The following is a 21,839-nucleotide window of genomic DNA, read 5'->3' on the forward strand; positions in this document are numbered from 1 at the left end:
CACAGCAGGTCGTTATGCTACTTACGATCCAGAATGGGTAAAATATAAATATGTAAATAAATTCAATGTTAATTTTAATATTATACCAGTTGTATAGTATTATTAGAAGTAATTTCACACACCGTACTGTATATGAGTTGACTATGTTTGTAAGATATTATAAGTAGAATTTTGTAAATAATATAAATTTATTAAGGATGAGCTGTGTGTTTAATAGAAAACATTGTTAGCGTAAATTGTATAATATTGTATTATAGGAAAATTTTCCTCTCTTGTTAATTTAATATTTAGTGCTTGATAATAATGTATTTTAGTGTACCATTTGCCACCGAGGTTGACACCTCATTTGCAAATAAAGAGATTTTGATATGATTTTTTGATCTGGATCTTTTAGAATGTGAAGTCAGCGTTAGAAAAATACGAAATTGTACTTGCAGCAATACAGGAAACAAGATTACTGGGAACAGATATACAGGGTATGGAAAAGTATACTTTTTTGATTAGTGGTAAAGTAAATGGATCACATGAGTTTGGCACTGCCTTTTGTGTTGAATAACTTCCTCTCTTCAGTCATCTCCTTTGAACCTGTTAACAGAAGACTGTGCTATTTAAGATTAAGATCCAAATAGTTTAATTTGTACTTAATAAACCGTCATGCACCAACGACTGAAAAAGGTGACGATCATAAGTTATGATTTTCACTTCCGCGTTGACGTATAACTTACATAATGGGAATTAATTGAGAGAAGTTCCACCATTCAATACAATGTATAAAACAAGACATTTATCGAGCAAAAACCGGTTTTGATTCCCGTGGAATCATCATCAGTTCGCGATAAATAAATAAATCAAAGGACCCTTAATAACAATCAACATGAAAACTGCCTTATTTACAATGGTTGACAATAAATACATATGAGGCGTACAGTTTCAAACACAACCAAGTCCATCTTTTGCACGTTCTGATGTTTTGACTTCCATGGATTCCTGTTTACAAGATGAATACAACGAGAACTAAAGTGGGTTTCAAATCCGGCCAGATCACATTTAAAATTACAGCAAAGAATGACGTTTCATGTCAAAGTCGGCCAAGTCCCTGTCACCCGCACGAGCCAACAACCCTGCGCTATCCAGTCATGTGGTGTCTTCCAGTAAAATGGTTGACTGAAGTTTGTTCGAGTCACATGTGGTGGTTTTGTTTGTGTGTATTTTTATAAACATTTTATAAATAATAAATATATATAATTAATTGGTCGTTTTTAATAGTATTCATATTTGCTGAGCAATAAAATAGAGGAAATAAATAAACGCCATTCCAGAAAGCGGCAACGTGATCCTTCCACCTGGAAGCGCACGAGGGAAAAACAGCTGAGATAAGTACAATCAAAAACGTGTTGTTAGTGGTGATGCAATCAAGGCTCGGTGATGTGTTTTGAAGGCACGATAGTATTGAATAGGAATACTATGAAGAATATACATTGAAGTAACTATATGAATCCACATATTTGCAAAATATACACTATTTAAATGTTAATTAGCCTCTACATTGGTTACAATGTTGGGTAATTTTTCACTAAATCTTATATCATTTTTAATCATACTTGTTCCAAATAAAGTCAAGATGAACACAGTTGGAAAATAGGCCTAATCTAGATTTCTTTTTTCCTTTCGTATTCCGCGATGTCTTTACCACAGTACCCAACCTGTAATCACAGAGGAACAAAAAAATGTACCTACTGAAAATGAAAGATATAAAATACTTTCACTGTGCATACTATGCACACCCCGCTAAAGTTAAACAAGATGTTTTCATTCTAAGGTACTGTCGCATAAGCATATCCAAAAGATGGCGAAGCAGAAATAATGCATATTAGGCCAAATTTTCTAATCTAAGTTTCAAAGATGGCCAAGTCCTCTCAGTTAAGTTTCAAAATTGGCCAAGTCCCATAGTTAGTTTCAAACATGGTCAAGTCCAAATTTTAAATACATTTTTCAATTAATGTAATATATTTAAACAGTAAAAATTGTATGGTAATGAATTAGAAGCCTCTGTTAAGCAATATAAAGAATAAGGTGTCTGAATATATATGAATTAACATCCTAAAGGAGTTTTTTGCTTCTCCTGAAAAAGAAAAAAAACAGCTCAACAGATTTGGCCATGTTTGAAACTATACGCCTCATATGACTGTGAAACATATTACTATTTACAGAAAGTTTTGGAACAGGTCACAGATAACTGCAGTCACATATGAACAACAACAACAACAACAACAACAACAACAACAACAACAACAACAACAACAACAACAACAACAACAACAATCCACATTACTATTTACAGAAAGTTCTTGGATTTAGGTCACAGATAATTGCAGTGCGTTTGAACACTGTTGAACAGAGCTTTAGAAAAATGTGTAAAAACTTGAAGTTGCAGAATACTGTGAGGTTCTTATTTATTACAGTGGGTATAAAAGACATATGTTAAAATGTTCAGACATTCTTAGTTGAAACGTTGGTGGATGGTTAAAACATGTATTAAATTTGACGGTCTTGTGAAGTGCCAATGCTTGCAATTAAAACGATTAGTTGAGGGGTTGGGGGAACATCCTTCGTTGTTATATAACATCTACTTTGTTGTTGAAACTGTCGACTGTTATTGTTGTTGAAGTAAAAGTTGAATGATGATATGGCCTTGGTTGTATGGCATAGTATCTTAAAAGGTGAAAGTCTGAAAAAAAAGAAATGAGAACTAATGCGTGTGTTCAGATATAATTATCGGAAAGTGGTTTGAGAGTACTTACTCCCCTTGTCCCTCGCTCTCGTTAAACTGCCGCTAGAAGAGTAGGAGGTGCACTGCTCGTCTGTGTCTGTGTGGTGGTGGTGGTGGTGGTGATTTTTGTTTTAAGAGGAAGTACAACGAGGTAATCATCCTCTCTGAACAAATAAGTGGAAAAGAAATTTAAAATATAAAACAAAATTATTTATTCAACAAAGGATTTTGGAAACGCAGTACAAAATAAAACAAAAAATAATTATAAAACTAGGCCGAAAGGATTACTAACGTATCAAAAGGGAACGTACGTTCCCTGAGTAACAGTACACTTGTAATTTTCATACCCTTGATAAGTCCACTGTCGCACATAAAGCGGATTACGAGATCAGCAGTAGCCGCATCATCGGCTAGTATGCGTTCGAGTGTTTCCTGCAGGCCGAGGCTCCGTCTTAGGCCAGAGAGATCGGCGCACTCTGTGAGGATGTGGGCTACGGTGAATTCGGCACCACAAGAACACACTGGGGGGTCTTCCCTCTTTAGGAGATAAGAGTGCGTGGATCGTAAATGACCTATCCTCAGCCTGCACAGTACTATGGCCTCTCTCCGTGAAGGTCGGAAAGAGGACCGCCACACGGTAGTTGTCTTCTTAATTGCTCTCAGCTTGTTGGGAGTTCGGATATCTAGCCACTCCGATTCCCAGAACGCCAAGATGGTTCGACGTAGCTGAGAACGACTATCCTTAGCAGGTACATTGACGGGTCTTGGAGGTAAAAGTGCAGCTTCCTTTGCTGCTTCATCCGCAAGTTCGTTTCCCGCAATCCCAACGTGGCTTGGAAGCCACGCGAAAGTAATTCTGGTGCTAGCATCGCTTAACCTGGCTAGAAGGTCATGTATCTGCTGCACCAGTGGGTGTTGCGAGAAACAGGTTTCAATAGACTGCAGAGAGCTTAACGAATCGGTACACAACAGAAAGTGGCTTCTTTCGTCACGCAGTGCAAACTGCAGAGCCTCTAAGATGGCGTAAAGCTCTGCAGTATACACGCTACATACTTTAGGGAGCGAGATCTTCGTACTCATATCATCAATGACAAAAGAGCAACCAACATTATCTCCGATTTTAGAACCATCCGTGAAGATAAGTCTTGCAGCCGGATATTGGTGAACGAAGTCCTGGAAATACCTCCGATGAACGGAGGAATCCGTGTTCACCTTGGGTCCACGGAGCAGATCTAGACGTATATCCGGTCGCGGAACCAACCACGGAGGTACCTCGCTAAGAGTTCGTTCAAGACAACCACCGATATCAATATTCAAATCATGACACAAGCAATCAATCCGAAACCCAACCGGCCGTGTGGCATTCGGCCGGTCTTGGCACCGCTGGTGGTATTGGGTGCGATAGATGCATTGATAGCTTGGATGTAGCGGCATTTCACGAATTTTGGCAGCGTACGTTAGGAGTAACTGCTGCCTCCTTATCCGTAAAGGTGGAACTCCCGCTTCAGCGAGCAGGCTGGGAATGGGGCTAGTACGGAAAGCACCCGTTGCCAGCCTTACTCCACTATGGTGAATACTGTCTAAAAGGCTCAGCGTAGATTTTGATGCTGAGCCATAAGCCGCACTTCCATAGTCAATTCGGGAGAGGACCGTCGCCGTGTAAAATCGTAGCAGTACCGCACGGTCAGCCCCCCACGAAGTGCCGCTGAGAAACTTAAGCATGTTAAGTCTCTTCATGCAGGCAACCTTTAACTGACGGATGTGGGGCTGCCACGTAAGTCTCTTATCAAAATGGAGACCCAGGAATTTGCAGGTGTCAACCACTGGTAAGACACTGTTTTGCAAGCGGAGCTCTGGTTCCGGATGCACAGGCCGACGTCGACAGAAGTGTACAACTGAGGTTTTCGCTGCTGAAAATCGAAAACCATGTTGCAGGGCCCATCTGTCGACTCGGTTAATAGCTTGCTGTAGCTGTCTCTCTGCAAACGCCACCCTTCCGGAGCTGTAATGTAGAGCTAAGTCGTCTACATAGAGCGATGGAACGACTGCGGGCCCAGCAGCGGCAACTATGCCGTTGATGGCGATTGCCAACAGCGTGACACTCAGTACCGATCCCTGAGGTACTCCATTTTCCTGAACGTAATATTGAGAAAATGCATTCCCTACTCGGACTCGAAAGAGGCGGAGGGACATGAAGTTCCCAATAAACGTTGGCAAATTTCCCCGAAATCCCCACTGGTGTAGAGTGGAGAGAATCCCATATCGCCAGGTAGTATCGTAAGCTTTTTCCAGGTCAAAACACACGGCGACTAGGTGTTCCTTCCGGAGAAAGGCCTCCTGAATGGCGCTCTCCAGTCTGACCAGATGATCAGTGGCAGACCGATGAGAGCGAAAACCACACTGGTAGTTAGACAAGAGACCCTCCCTTTCCATGGCCCACACAAGACGTCGGTTAACCATCCTTTCAAATAGCTTACAGAGGCCATTTGTAAGGCATATTGGCCTATAACTATCCAGAAGTTTTGGATCTTTACCTGGCTTGGGAATTGGTATTACAATTCCCTCACGCCATTGAGATGGAAACACTCCCTCACTCCATATTCTGTTGAATAGGGTGAGGATATCCTTGAGACATCTGTCACTCAAATGCTTAAGCATTTAATTATGGATTTTGTCTGGTCCAGGAGCCGTATCTCTGCACAGCGCAAGTGCACTTCGCAACTCCCACTCCGTGAAGGGCACGTTGTAGGGATGCGAAGCACTAGAGGCAAAAGAGAGATGGTGGACCTCTGCTTCGCGCTTAATTGGAAGAAATGCAGGGTCGTATCTCCTAGAGCTGGACGTATATGCGAAATGTGACGCGATGTGGTCGGCAATGACTGATGGAATCGTAACTATATCTCCATTAATGGAGATTCCGGGTATTGAGGGCACATTCTGTACTCCGACAATACGGCGGAGTTTTGTCCACACTTGTGATGACGGAGTATGTGCCGTGATCGATGACACATACTTTTCCCACGTAGCTTTCTTACTTTCTCGAATCAAAAAACGGGCCTTCGCGCGCAGACGCTTAAATGCGATATGATTCGCCATCGTAGGATTCCGACGATAATGCTTAAAAGCCCGTCGGCGATCACATATGGCTGCTGCAATTTCATCCGTCCACCATGGGACCTGTTTCCGGCGACGAATACCGGACGAGGAAGGAATTGTTTCCTCAGCAGCAGCCAAAATTCCAGTAGTAATGGAAGAGACGGTGTCGTCAACAGACTCCAGCATATCATCAGCCATCACTGCGCGTTTTGTAAATTCTGGCCAATTTGCCCGCCGAAGTAACCAGCGCTTGGGTACTTCGGACTGTCTTTGATTCAAGAGAGACAGAATTATCGGGAAGTGGTCACTATCACAGAGGTCGTTGTGAACTTGCCACCGTAGCAGGGGAACTAGCGCACGGCTACACAAAGTGACATCCAGGTGTGAGAATGTGCCATGCGCGCTACTGAAATGTGTCGGTTCCCCTGTATTGAGCACACAAAGATCAAATAGGGTGATCATTCGCTCGAGCTTCCTCCCCCTAGAACAGGAAGACGGAGAACCCCATAGTGTGTTACGGGCGTTCACATCCCCCAGCATGAGGACAGGAGGAGGCACCTGAGCGATCAAATCTTGTAGTGCATGCATATCAAGGTTATAATCCGGTGGAAAGTACACGTTGCAAACCGTTGTCATTACTGGCAACGGAGTGCGAACTGCAACTGCATCTAGCTGAGTACGGAGCGGTACTTCTTCGCTGAAGATGTCGGAGCGAACTAGGGTACAAACGCCCCCAGTTGCCGCGCCATCCACAGCTACTCTGTCTTTGGAATAAAGACGATATCCTCTCATAGTCGTGTCGTGTCCAGGTCTCAAACGAGATTCCTGTAGACAGACTATGGAGGCCGCATAGACTGATATCAGTTGACGTAACTCAGCTAAGCGACAGTGGTAACTACTGCAGTTCCACTGCAATAGTGCCATTGTGTGGACTGGTAGTGTTGCAAAATTAGGACAATTGCTTGCCCTTCTTTTTGTCAACTACCTGCCATTTTCCGCCGTTGTTGTCGGTATTGTCGTCACCATCCACAACAATGAGTGCTTCAGTCTCCATTGTCTCCTCAGAAGAAGGAGGCGCGGTGACTGGACCCTCCGCGGACGGTGATCTCATTGGTCTGGAACACTGGGCCTTCTTCCTGGGAGAACTAGGTTCTCCAGAAAGTGATCGAACAAGAGGGCGCCGGGGCCTCTCGCTCTTGCCCACAGTTTCTCTCTTTTTGGGAGGAGATCTGGCAGATGGCTTGCCGGATTTCTTCGGTGATCCTGTGGACCTCGACTGAGTTGGAGAAGGCTTCTTCTCCAATTTTTTGAGGGAGCTCTGTGGCTTCACCTTCTCCTCCTTTATGATCTGGGCATTGGAAGAAGGGCTGGACTTTCCAGCCCTATTTGGGGAAGTCTTTCCCCCCGCCCTGTTGGGGGAGGATTTCCCAGCCGAACGTTCCTGGGAAGGGCCCTTCCCAGGCAACATCGACAGTAACGCTCTTTTCGGCGCTTCACATGCTGAATCTCCAGTTTCTTTAGTTACTGAATTTTGTTGCTGGCTTTGACTTTTCAATGCATTTTCAGTACCGGTGTTCTGTACAAAACTCTGTGGAGTGATCCGTACATTTGCGACCTTTTCCGTGAATGAGATGGAGAACTCCGGAGCAGCCATGGACTTGAACTTCCTCCGGGCATCTGGATAAGATAGCTTATCCAGCGTTTTTATCTCCTGGATCTTCTTCTCCCGCTTGAATGTGGGGCACTCCTTGGAGATTGGAGCATGCGTACCCGGGCAGTTGACGCACACAGGTGGTGGTGTGCATTCAACCCCAGCATGCACACACTTCCCACACATTTTGCAGGTCGTCGAACCTGTACATCGCAATGAGGTGTGGCCAAACTTTTGACAGTTATAACACCTCATTGGTGCCGGAATGTACGGACGAACAGTCAGGCGATACATTGCTACCTTTATTCGTTCAGGTATGGTCTCAGCGTCGAAGGTAAGGATGAAAGCACCCGTATCGAGTAGCTTGTCACCCACACGCCTCTTCAACCTCTTCACGTCGGTTACACCCCGACGTGCTAGGTACCGGATTATCGTATCATCGGAAGACTTAACCAAATCCCTGTGGAATATAACTCCCTTGCAAGAGTTAAGGGTTTGGTGCTTCTCGATTTTCACCTCTACCTTACCGAATAACTTGGCTTTAAGTAGCCGCCTGGACTGTTCAGCCGTAGATGTCTTGATAAGTACGGATCCATCTCGGAGCTTGCGCATCTCGTCGACTTCACCAGCAACAATTTCTTCGATGGAATTGCTTATCATAAAAGGACATTCGTCAAGGAAACTTTTACCATCGACCCTGGAAGCAACCAGGAATCGAGGAAGACGTTCGTCACTCATGTAATCTACAGGAACTGGAGTATACCGCTTACATTTCTTACCAATATTTGACGCTGTTTTTTGAAGGGTGCCACCCTTTGTAAAAGAAGGAAGAGAAAGAGGTTCCGTCTTTTGTCCCACGAGTACTCACGGAAATATGAGGTCGACCTCCGGCAGAGCCAAGGAGATTTACCGGAAGCAAGGCTATATACTCCAGAGGGCGCCCGGTATCTGGAGGGGGTCGCTTGGAACTACTTTCCCAGTAGCCATGCATCACCTCGCCACGACCCGAAACTTGTGATTGGGGGAGGATAAAACCTCCGTACTAACGTATTTTTAAATTTGTTTTTGCTTCTTTTTTTTTTTTTTTTTTTTTTTTTTTTTTTTTTTTTTTTTTTTTTTTTTTTTAAATGTCTAACCTAATCTACCCGAGGCAGAGAGGGTGGCCAGACAGGAAGAGGAATGAAATTAAAGATGGTGAGAATAGAAGGGTAGAAATAGTAATGAAGAATAAAGAGCACAAGACACCCCTCAAGCAACTCGGGGGACACCTTGTTAGTCTGGCCCTACACCGAGGCCTATCCAGCATGGGTAACCCTGAGCTGGCACAGCCCTCGGGATCAACAAGCACACAAGCCTCCACACCGACTTCAAGGTCATGGTGTCCCTAGAGGGGGTGTGTCTGTGTGGAGCTTATTGCTGGCTTTGAGAGGTGGGGGGAGGGGCGGTGACTTGCTTTGGATTGGCTGTGTTGTGGAGGGGGTGTGAGAGAGTGGGGGAGTGATTTGTTGTCGTGCTGTTCTACCTATATACTTCTTCAGAATAAGGGGAAGGATGGTCTTGTGAAGTATGTTAGTTTTCTCAGCGGATTCATTCAGATTGTGACTAAAGCTGACTCGCTGATCCAAAGATATATAAAACATTTCCATGATACTGAGCAGAGGTCCCTTTTCCATAATTTGAATGATTTGTAAGTCCTTGTCTATATCAGAAAAATTGTAATTGAATTCGTGCATGTGTATTCCCATGGCAGAATGCCTGTAATGTTTGACTGCATTAATATGTTCGATGTACCTGGTGTTAAAGTCCCTCCCTGTCTGTCCAATATAGCTTGCTAAACAAGTCTTGAGACATAGTACAAAAGGACAGCAAGGGGGAGATTACAAACAATACATGTCAAAGTCAAATACATGTTATGATCACCCCTGAAATTAAATACTTACACAAAGTTACATCTTGATGAGTGCTCATCTGTTTTCACTTAACACAGGGAACAGTTCACACAGTACACAAACAATGTTTTCCTGCACTTTAAAACTTGCAGGTCACAATATGAATGTCACTGTCAAAATTAAACTAAACATATACACTTATTTACAAAATTCTGTCAAGTTCACAGTATGCAGGCTATTTTCCATCATAGGTTGGAGAGGACAGATGGAGATGAGTTGCTTTCTTTGCTTTCTTCAGAAATTCTGGAGGAAAAGTACTCAAGTAACATGGACCAGTACTTCTGGTTTTCAAAACCGAAACAGAATCCAGAATTTCACTTGACATTGAGGACCTAAACAAATTTTGATTTTTCACCAAGCTGAACACAGGTTCACACTCAGCATTGCTGTGTGGTAGAGTCAGAACAGAAAAAAAAAAAAAAAAAAAAAGCTGCCTCTGTGGATCAGTGGTAGAGTGTCGGCCTCCGGATCCCAAGATAGCGGGTTCGAACCCGGCAAAGGTAGTCGGATTTTTGAAGGGCGGAAAAAAGTCCATTCGACACTCCATGTCGTACGATGTTGGCAAGTAAAAGATCTCTGGTGACACACTGGGTGTTTACCCGACAAAATTCATTAAAATCTCAGCCATAGACGTCAAAGAGAATTTCGGTTTACTCGGTCTGCCATCTAGCGGGCCTAGAGTAAAGCGGAACGTCGAAATTGACGAGCAGACAGCCAGATGGCGTCAAATTGAAATGTCTGCATGCGGTAGCTGAGGCCATACGATTATTATTATTATTATAGAACAGTAAACATTAGCCTGGATATCCTATCACACTTAGGAACACCATCAGCTCCACGAATGTTCATCAAGCGAGTCCATTTGGTGTCATCTGTCCAATTCTCACTCTCAAACAGTGGCACAGTCATCAATCTGAAGAGCTACAAATTGGTTCTGAAGCACATTAATTGCATTCTCAACTGACTCACTGTCCTTCCTTGGTAGCAATGATGAAAATCTTTCTATACAAAATTGTACAGAAGAAAACTGGACAACTTCAATTTTTGAAACATCTGCAACATTTGCATCTTTCAGTACTTCATCATTGAGAGGGAACATACTAATAATATAATAATATGCTGTGCAGAAGTAACCCCTGGCAGATGAAAAGAATGTTGATTTATCTCTATCATTGTTTCTTTACCAAGTTCATTGTCTCAAGGACAATGACTAGCTCATCATTCCCTCTCTGATTCTCAATAGAATGGTATGGAACTTTTAATAAAAGGGAACTTTTGATCACTTTTGGTTTAACAAATCTGGAAAGCAGCTGCTTTAACAGGTTTGTCATTAGTTCTAGTAGTTTACAAATGTGAGCGGAAGCACTCTGAAGTGCAGAATTGAAATACTTATATAAAGGAATGACGGCATACAGAAAGGCACAGTATGCCTAATTTAAGCCTGATTACAGAACCATTAAAAAAAAAATTAAAATTCTTCACGATTTTGAATAATGTTCTTATTCCTTAGCACAGGAGTGTCAGACTTTGAGACACATGCAAATCCTTTGGGAGCGATCAATTCTGAGACGTTGAAGGTTAGGTCAAATGTTCCACCTTTACAATACTAAGATTCTTTATTAACTAAATATTTACATGATTTTTAATTATATCGGGACATGTTTCGTCTACCTTGTAGACATCATCAGCCATAAAAACTTTTGAGGAAAAGCTACAAGGACAAAGTAACACATTAAAATAATTCGGATAACCGAATTTGTCATTTAAAATGGTTATCCGAACGGTTATCCGAATTATTTTAATGTGTTACTTTGTCCTTGTAGCTTTTCCTCAAAAGTTTTTATGGCTGATGATGTCTACAAGGTAGACGAAACATGTCCCGATATAATTAAAAATCATGTAAATATTTAGTTAATAAAGAATCTTAGTATTGTAAAGGTGGAACATTTGACCTAACCTTCAACGTATACTCACGACAATACGGGCTTTATAATGAAGTTTATTTTATGTAACAATTCTGAGACTCGGTAGCTTTCTTCTTTTCATGGTCTTTGGAACTACCAGGCTCGGCTTTTAGGATTGTAAGTGATGTTAAGCTAGTATTGATGCGCACTGAGCATTAACAAGCACCTCATCTTTAAAGAAACCAAGTAATTCATCCCATTGCTCTAGGAGCCTCTGCAGACACCTTCCAAACGATAGCCATCTTGTACGAACATGTTTCACTATCTTCTTTGTTTCCTTGTCGTGAAGCTCTTGGAATTTCTTAAGGCGTTCCCTCCTCTTGCAACTCTTTTCTAAATAATAGAAGATGTTGAGTAATAGTTCATCAACTTCAACAGGCAAACTCCTTGCACCTTTCTCAGCAGCCAAGTTATCAAATGGCATGAGCAACCCAGTACAAAGACAGATGACAGTGCTTCACTTGAAACAGCAGCAACTCCATTCTTCTTTCCAACATGACTGGAGCATTGTCAGAACAGAACACTACACAATTCTGAATTGGTATTGGTGAAATTACCAAATTACCAGTATTACGTCTGGTTGAATCACCCACCAAGGCTGGGACAAGACAACACTGAGCTATCTTTTCCTGCTTTGCCACAAAACAGGTGACTACAATAGGGTAAAGCTTAGCATTACTATTATTGCTCCCAACCATAGCTGAAGAAAATGGTTCACATTGCATGTAACCAAAGAGTTCAGTTCTTGAATCCGTAGCCATTTCTTTCAAAATGTGTGTGGTTTTCGTACGACCACAGCCATTATTATTATTTTTTTTTTTTTTTTTTTTGCAATTTCTGAACCTGGAAACATTTCCCTTAACAGAGCACCAGAATGATTAGCAGCAACTAATGAGATATTCTGTTCAATTAAAAATTAAGTGAACAAGCATTCTGCTCTTACTATATCAAGGTCGGCTCCAGAAGAGGTAAAAATACGAATTAATTTTCTGGCTGCCATCCTTAAATTTTGTATTGGAGACGTGTTTAACAGATTTAATGTGATTTACTAATTCTGTTCTTCCTCCGTGAGAAACGTTTACATCACACGAGCACATGAAACAGAATGTGAATGTTTCGTCTTTCCGAGATCGTATAAAACAAGAAAATTCAGCAGAATATGCCTTCCTAAAAGAAGTTTTTCAAAGGACTGCAAAAAAAAAAAAAACTTCTTACGCAGGAAACTATTTAAAAGGGGTAATGCCCAAAAACTTATTCTGTACTTTGAAATACATGTGAAACACACAGCCAAGAGATTTCCTTGTTTGTGAACAATACCGAAATAGGCCGATATATAAGAGCTGCTAACAGAAAGCCACAATATAAAAATTTGATTATCATGACAATATTTTTAGAGATAAAGTAAAATAATTGAACATACCGTATTATAAATATATCTGGTAAGAGAAGGGAATATATTATATAAAAACATTGCAAGGTTTGCTTATTTTAGCAGGCAGAACCATTTCCTTCCACGCTTCCCTTTCCTCCGCACTTACACTCTCTGCTTCACCACAAACTGTTTCGTAAACGATGCCGGCTCGATTTTTAAAGCGGTCCAGCCACCCGTTCGACACGGTAAAAGGTGCCCTTAATTTGCATGCGGCTTTCTCCTGCATAATAGTCCCACTGAAAGGTATGTTTAAACTTCGCTGCTGTTTAAACCATATTAGCAGAGCATGTTCTATTTCATTGTACTTTTCAGATTTAACTTCCTTACAATTTGCTGAAGTATTCCCTGCAGAAGCAAAGATCTCTTCTTTCTTCACTATATTGCCGTTCAAAGTAGGCAGCAGCATCCTCTGCTCCTTTGCCAAAGCAACACGGGAAAGTGTAGATGACTCCACTTTCCTCATAATCTCCACTTTGTCTTTTATTGTTAGTGCCTTTCGCTTGATCTCTTTCCTCTGAGTGAGTTCTGTTCATTTACACTTAAAATGTTTGAATGTTGATATTACAAGTACAACTAACTTCACCAACTCCTATTCATACTAATTACGACGCTACACTATGCTTGGCAATCAGTAGCTTAGACTTACAAGATGCAAAGACAAGACGTGTACTACAGTTTGTTAGCATGTGCTTTCTATCTTCCTCACACCCCCGACACCTGCTTCAAGGATAACGGCAGCAAATGGGAAATCTGGCAACTTATTCTTAGAGATTCTTAGAACCTAGGCCTAAATCGCCCCTGCATTCCTACCGGTTGTCACGGCAACGGGCGTAGTTTCTGGCTGTTTCACAAGTACCACATGGCCAAGCCAGTATTGAGTTTATTTTCCCGCTTCAATCCTCTTCATGCTATAGGTAATGAAGAAAAGAAAAGCAGGTTCGAAGTTGCAGAAATGAATGCATGAGAAAGTTTTGGGGTATTACGTGTGAGTGATAAAGGCGCAGTAGCAACATTAGCACATCTAAACGTAAACAGTTTTTTTCCCCGCGAGAATTTTACTTCATGTCTCCTCATCCTTGTGCTACGTTCTAATAATGGGATGTAATAATTACGAGTGACACAATAATACTTTTTTTTTTTTTTGCTAGTTGCTTTACGTCGCACCGACACAGATAGGTCTTATGGCGACGATGGGAGAGGAAAGGGCTAGGAGTGGGAAGGAAGCGGCCGTGGCCTTAATTAAGGTACAGCCCCAGCATTTGCCTGGTGTGAAAATGGGAAACCACGGAAAACCATTTTCAGGGCTGCCGACAGTGGGGTTCGAACCTACTATCTCCCGAATACTGGACACTGTCCGCACTTAAGCGACTGCAGCTATCGAGCTCGGTACACAATAATACAATGTTTAGCTCGTATAAAGGTAAAATTAAAAATAACTTTCAATTTTATGCCAACACGTGGTATTGCAATGCCTCTGTGTGCCTCCCACCAACACCCAGTTGGCTATCAACATTCGTTCCAACTTCGTAAACGATCGGGATCTTTCGGCCGGCTGTTTGGCAGCATGTAGGGATGGGTCCAGTTAGTTCATTTGCTTGAACTAGTTCATTGGATACCGTTCATAGCCTTGAGTTGTCCAAATGAGCAAGGTAGTTCATGAGGTGAAGTCATAGAAACAGCCCTCGCGGCACTTAGTTAAAATGAACGAGTTAGTTTATTGTGAGCACGAACAGAAAACAGCTACATAGTGCCGCCGCCAGTCTGCCTAAGTGAAGAAATGGTATCTACGGGAGACGGCGAGACAGATAAACTCTCTGATTTTGTATAACCCCTTTTCCCTCAGTTGAGAAGTGTGAGAGAGGTGTTGTCACGTGACCATTAACACGGCACGCCATTGGCCATTTATGTGCGAGCTTATTTTGTCGTTCAAATGAACGAGATAGTTCATTTGTGCTGTCTGCATGGAAACAGCTCTTGCAGCACTTCATTCAATGAATGAAGCCGTTCAAATGAACGAAGTAGTTTATTATGAGCATCTTAGCAATAGCATAGCGGTGCGAACTGGTATGTATATTTTACGATAGATAGTGCTTGCTTAGGTCTTCGTTGTCCCTTAATATGAACGACAAACCATATATTCTTCGACCGGACCCCACCTCTTACGCTATTTAAAGGTCGGCGGTTCGAGGGGCGTATGAATCAGCTGTTTGAGTTTGAGAGAGAAGTAGCTATTTACTGGTTTGATCCACGGGAAAACATTTCTCTAAGATGATAATTGTCCTTTTTAGCTGTTAAAAGAGCTGTTAATAAGAAATGTTCCTGAATAACTAATGTTACAATGGTAGATGTAAGTCCTTTCAAGTGTTTACTCTATAAAACCAGTGTTTTTCCTTATGCCAGACACTACACGCATCAGAGTGGGATGTGTCAGGCCCTACCCACTGACGGTAGGACGTATGCAAGTGAATTTATCAGAAGCCCGTTAACTTTTGATATGCTCTATTGGTGTGTAAAATATAATTCCCTTAATATTTCCATTAATATTACATTGTAATAAGGGGAGTAATGACTGAAATTACCAAAGTGAACTCCTATAGTTTTCTGTCGATCACCACCTAATTATAACCACTACTACATACATCTCTTTTTAGACATCATTACACATGGGACAGATAGTGACCGAAAATAGGAATCGTCTCACACGAAAAAGGGTCGAGCAGCTATTATTTCTGAACAGCGTCCGACTCGTTGGCTGAACGGTCAGCGTACTGGCCTTTGGTTCAGAGGGTCCCGGGTTCGAATCCTGGCCGGGTCGGGGATTTTAACCTTAATTGGTTAATTCCAATGGTCCGGGGGCTGGGTGTATGTGTTGTCTTCATCATTATTTCATCCTCATCACGACGCGCAGGTCGCCTACGGGAGTCAAATAGAAAGATCTGCACCTGGCGAGCCGAACCCTTCCTGGGATATCCCGACACTAAAAGCCATACGACATTTCATTTCATTTCTGAACAGTAATATCTAAACTGTTTAACGGCCCCCATTTATTGTTACGGTTTCCATGGACGTTGAGGTGCCGAAATTCTATTCCGCAGGAGTTCTTTTACGTGCCAGTAGATCTTCTGACAAGAGGCTGTCGCATTTGGGCACTTTGAAATGTATGAGCGTTTTCTATGTGGTATGAACAATATTTTTACATACGTTGTTATTTTACTTGATTATTCTTCTACGCCCATACACTCATCTTAAGATGCGTACTGAATACAATACCGTAGTCTTGTGTCGGTTACCATGTGAAAACATGATTTTCCTACTCCGCTCCAAGTGCGTGTAATTTCGTTATGCATCATGTTGTTAACATTGATTATTTTGTGTGTAGACAAAGTATATTTTTACCAGTGCCCGTGTATAATTCCCACAACTGTCGTGTATTATAGAATGCTTACAGTATTGTACGTAAGTGCCAGACCGTAAACACGTTTTATTTTTTTCGTAATGTTTTAAGAGGTAAACCAGCGACATTATCACCCCATTGTGTGTATTGTGGACCGTATCTTGCATAAGACCGGACTCAAACAAACATGAGCTCGGTTATAGCTAGCAGGCAAGTACGACATGCTGCGAACTTGGAATTTGATTGTTGTCTTTCGGAGCTCCTAGCACGAACAGAAAACAAGTACTCAATGCACAGCGCCGCCGCCAGTTGAAAAGTGTGAGAGGAGATGTGCTGTCATGTGATCATTAACACTGCACGCCATTGGCCATTTATGTGCGAGCTTATTTTGTCGTTCAAATGAACAAAGTAGTTCAAATGAACAAGGTAGTTCATTTGTGCTGTCTGCATGGAAACAGCTCTCGCGGCACTTCATTCAATGAACGAAGTCGTTCAAATGAACGAGGCACGAGCTAGTACGTACATTTTACAATAGATGGTGCTTGCTTAGATCTTCGTCCTCTCACATGCTGTATGCTCGCGAGAACGACCCGTTCAAAATATTTGAACGAACTCGTACCAGTTCAAATAAAAGAGTCGTTCAAATGAACTAGTTAGTTCATGAACGACCCAACTCTATGAATACTGAACATACTGTTGCAGCCAGTATTGCCGACAGTTTTCTTGGATCCATCCTCAACGTCCCAAATAGTGTGCGAACTTATCAGCAATGGAATGAACTCTAACAAAGCTTACTAAGTACACAGAGCAATAAGATATCAATCTCATGTATATTTTTCTACATATACCACTTAGAACAATAACTATTCATAGCCATCTATGTATGAAATATAAGAGTTGGTAACGAACCCGAATAACATACAATCTGTGATATATTTCCCATATTTATACAGGGCAAAATTTTTTAATTTGTCAAGTCAGTTCACCAGAATATCTAACGAAACTGAAGGAAGCTCCTGACTTCAGGAACAAGTAACAAACCTAGGGAACTATTTGGCACTGCGGAAGCCTTTTCACCTACCAGAAGTCTGACTAACATCAAAGGGACCGCCAAGGTCATGAGTTGACTCTCAGTATAGTGGCATGTGTATCAGCTGGCTGCTGCAAGTCAGCTGTTTCCTGCATAGAGTCGGGAAGTTGTTTTTGTTCACCTCACTAATAATGGACACGGAAAATCTTATCAGCTTAGTTCAAAAACGTAATTTCCTCTACGGTAAGACCCATAAGTATTACTGCAACAACAATGTAAGAGAGAATGCCTGGAAGGAAATAAGCAAGGGAATGAAAAATCAAACAGGTTAGAATATTCAATTTTGTGGTAGATTAACATTAATGTTGTGGACAAATACACTTTACGGTTTTTAATTAATGTTCAGGCCAACTTGATTAATGACTTCACGCTGTCGCGGCCCACAAATTACTGCATTAAAGTTTTATCAAACCATCCATTGCGTGCTTTATGTTTCCCACGTAGAATCCTGTTCAATTCTATTCCGCTAGATGGAACAGTGGAGTGGAATTTTCGACAGATGGGTTCGATTCAATTCCACAAGGTGAGAGTGAGCATCTGGTGTGCGTGTTGTCATAGCGTGACGTCGTATGGCTTTGGCAAGCCCGCACAGCAAAGAGAATGTGCCGCACAGGTTTCGTGACACCAGAGAAACACCGCGAGCGTGCGAACGGTCTAACACAGGGTGAAACTTGCACGGAGACTGGAGGATTCTAACCATGGGCTGCTTTGAGCGGACGTTTTCTATCTCAAGGGGCTCTAAAATCTGGACTGTTTAACCGGGAAATATATTTACAACAGAACACTTTAAACGGGAAAAATATACATATATCTTAATGCAACTGATCAAGGGACCAAGAATATCACACTTCTTAGGGGGGAAAACTTCTTATGCGGGAACTTCTTAACCGAGTTTCACTGTATTGTTTCTTAGTTGAAGTCATTACGAACACCACTAAGAATACTAAATCGCTTAAAAATTTGGCACACAATTCCACAAGTTTCAGAACTACCACCAATGTTACTCACACCCACACACAAACAAAGCCTTTCAGCTGCTACGAAGCATGGCGCAGTTACTAAAGTTGTTATATATAAATTCACAGCCTGCTACTTTTCACTGATTTTTTTTTTCTTCAGAATCACAGCCTGCTATTTGTTTGGGAACATATCAGTGAATGAAGTAGCAGTTGAGGTCGAACAGGTGACAAAAGCACAGTGATAATCGATTATGTGATTATCGATACATTTACTGGTCAAATTTCAAACACTGCATCTTGTATTACCAGTTACTATTGAAAGTCAAACAAATCTAATTTGTTATAAAGTTTTTTATTTATAACCACATATTCAATTAAATTACAATACACTCATTGAATTATAATATAATCATAAAGTGTCTATATTTCTAATTCACTGAGTGTATTATAATGTAATGAATAGGTGGTTATAAATAACTTTATTTATAATTTTAATATATCATCTTCAATACGGTTTTAATATGAACTTAATTACATGTAAATCCGATTTGACCGTAGAAAGTGAAAACAAGCACAGATATTAGAAAATAACGTTCATCCGTACAACCATGAAACACACTCAAAATCCGTACATTTTATGGAAAAACCGGAATACTTGCCAGGTATGTCATTGTGATGATGGGCAACCACCCTCTCTTAACACTAGAAGAAAAATGAAAGTGACCTGACCCTTCGAAAAGAGGGCATTAGTAAAAGAAAGAAAAGGGCAACGAAGGACAAGAAAATGAGATACCCTAGGCCTCGCATACCTAATACAGTCAGGGCTCCAAAAAAGCAAATATGTACTTTTACATGACTTGCTATTGTAATCAGAGCCACTGGACTTCCAGTTTTATAAAGAATACGAACCACAGGAACGTGAATTTGCATAAAATCGCACCTACATTGACTGGGATTTGCCTCTGTGAGTAGCGAGTGTTCCAGTCACTAGGCTATCACATTCCCAAGCAGCCGGAAGAGAACAAGAGTTGGTCAAGAGAGACTGGATATGAAAGAGAGCCAAGCACAAACAAATAGAAGGAAGTCAGACTCGGCTAAGGGACCTGTGGTCACTATCCCACATTTACAAGACAAGATCCTGAAGACCTCTTTTAGTCAAACTTTACAATAGGCAGGGGTTGTCCCTATCCAAAAGGAGTTAGAGCAGTACCGTAGCAGATGAAGCAGAACCTTACAGCCTTACAACCTTATAGCATGACAATTCTCTCCCTTCATGTGGTATGTTTTTCTTCAAACAATTATCTTTATAATCACTGTATAACAAGAACAATGCACTCAACTACTGCGCAATTTCTAAACATGACTCATGGCAACAATTCATAAAAACCTGTTATGCTGATTGTGTGGCTCTCTTACATGCTGATATGGTATCCTTAAAAACTCCAAAAGGTTGTGTGGCTCTCTTACATGCTGATATGGTATCCTTAAAAACTCCAAAAGGTTACTGGTAAGCAAGCACTAACAAGCTGAACCAAAACCATGATTTGTTTTGACCATTTACCATCCATAACTCTGCATAGCCCGCCTGGTAGCCATGATTTAAGGCGTTGAAGTCTCAATGGTCTGACACCGTGGATAGGTGGCTGGAGTCCTGTTGGTCGAAAAAGTTTTCACATCAGAATGTTGGCCAGCGGGGTGGGGGAGGTGGTGGTATACAATTTGTAATCACTAGATTGTGTGCCAAAAGCCTGGATTGAATTCCAAATATCTCTTCAGTGCTCATATGGAGTGAGGTTATACGACGCTGTTGATGGTGATCCGTCCATTGAATGGGGACGTTAAGCCTTGAACAAACCCCTTGGTGCTATTGGACAGAAGGCTATGTGTCAGTGCCGGGTTTCACCCTCTCCCTTCCTACTAACATATATCACGTCATTCATTTCATCTCAATTACTCCTCTGATGAGACTGACGTCAGGAAGGGCATCCAGTCATAAAGTCGCTACAAAGATTCATCTCACTTCATACCCGACCCTGTAGAGAAATGGAACAAGGGTTGAACAAACATTATCCACAATACTCATACATGCAAATTAATTTCTAAGTTGACAAATGATCTGTATTATATCAAGAATTATGTTCCAAGCAAGGAACCATCATTTAATTTCACTGACTGAGAATATATCATCCTCAAGAATTGAAAGTATCCCTAGACTTTTTGAATCATTAAATTACCAGCGTTTCAACTCAGTGTGGCAGTAGGGTTATCAACTGGAATGCCACACACTGCAAGACACTGGTGGCTGGTACGCCAATGAGACACCATTGTAAGCCTCCAGCAGTACCAGTGCACTTGGATAGGATACGTATTATAAATGCCTTCCTTTGGCTTCAAAATGCCCCTGAAGAAGTGACAAAACCAGATATATAAATACCGTGTACATAACAACATAACAAGGAGAGCTCATTATCACACAGGTAACACTATTTAAACCTGCCATTGGAGGTCTAAATTAAATACGATGAAATGAAATGTCATATGGCTTTTAGTGCCGAGAAATCCCAGGACAGGTTCAGCTCGCCAGGTGCAGGTCTTTCTATTTGACGCCCGTAGACGACTTGCGCGTCGTGATGAGGATGAAATGATGATGATACAACACATACACCCAGCTCCCGTGCCGGAGGAATTAACCAATTAAGGTTAAAATCCCCGACCCGGCCGGGAATCGAACCCGGTACCCTCTGAACCGAAGGCCAGTACGCTGACCATTCAGCCAACGAGTCGGACAATACGATGAAAAAAGTCTGTAATTACGGAAACCTGTTAAGAATACTTAGAGCTATGATATATTAAAATTATACTGTGATCGGACGGCATAGTTTTATATGATGGAGTAAGTTGAAGTTTGTCCATGGACAATGAAAATATTGGCAATGAAAATGCCAAAGAAATGCCCAGAAAGAATGCAGGTAAAATATGGTGTAATAAGTTGAGTTTGATACACACACTATTTTGTTTGTTTTTTATCAATGTTTTACTTCAGTATCTATACTTTTGAATCCGACAGTAATTAGCTGTTATAACTACCCTCACTGAAATGAAATGAAATCCACAGCCTGTTTCCAGTCATTCGACCGGGTCAGGAATGGAATGATAGCGTCGAGGATAGGAATTGTGCCAGCTGCTGAAGCCTGTCACACTCCTCTGGGGCAATGATTAATGAATGACAGATGAAATGAAATGATATTGGAGAGTGTTGCTGGAATGAAAGATGACAGGGAAAACCGGAGTACCCAGAGAAAAACCTGTCCCACCTCCGCTTTGTCCAGCACAAGTCTCTCAAAGAGTTACCAGGATTTGAACCATGGAACCCAGCAGTGAGAGGCCGGCATGCTGCCGCCTGAGCCACAGAGGCTCATATAACTACCCTCACTCACAAAATTTATTTGAATGTAACGGTCCCTTTTATATCATCCAGTTCAAGTTCTATATATGGAAGCATAAATTAAATGCCACATAAAATGGACAAAAAAC

The 21,839-nt window shown here is 41.6% G+C and overlaps 1 protein-coding gene across 6 annotated transcripts in view; it reads right to left on the minus strand.

Moving 5' to 3' along the window:
• The window catches only part of LOC136858385 (E3 ubiquitin-protein ligase Arkadia), a 321,712-nt gene that overhangs the window by 217,022 nt on the left and 82,851 nt on the right, over nt 1-21,839 (minus strand). The window lies entirely within an intron of this gene.

This window comes from Anabrus simplex, chromosome 1 (genome assembly GCF_040414725.1).
Source record: "Anabrus simplex isolate iqAnaSimp1 chromosome 1, ASM4041472v1, whole genome shotgun sequence".
NCBI lineage: Eukaryota > Metazoa > Arthropoda > Insecta > Orthoptera > Tettigoniidae > Anabrus > Anabrus simplex.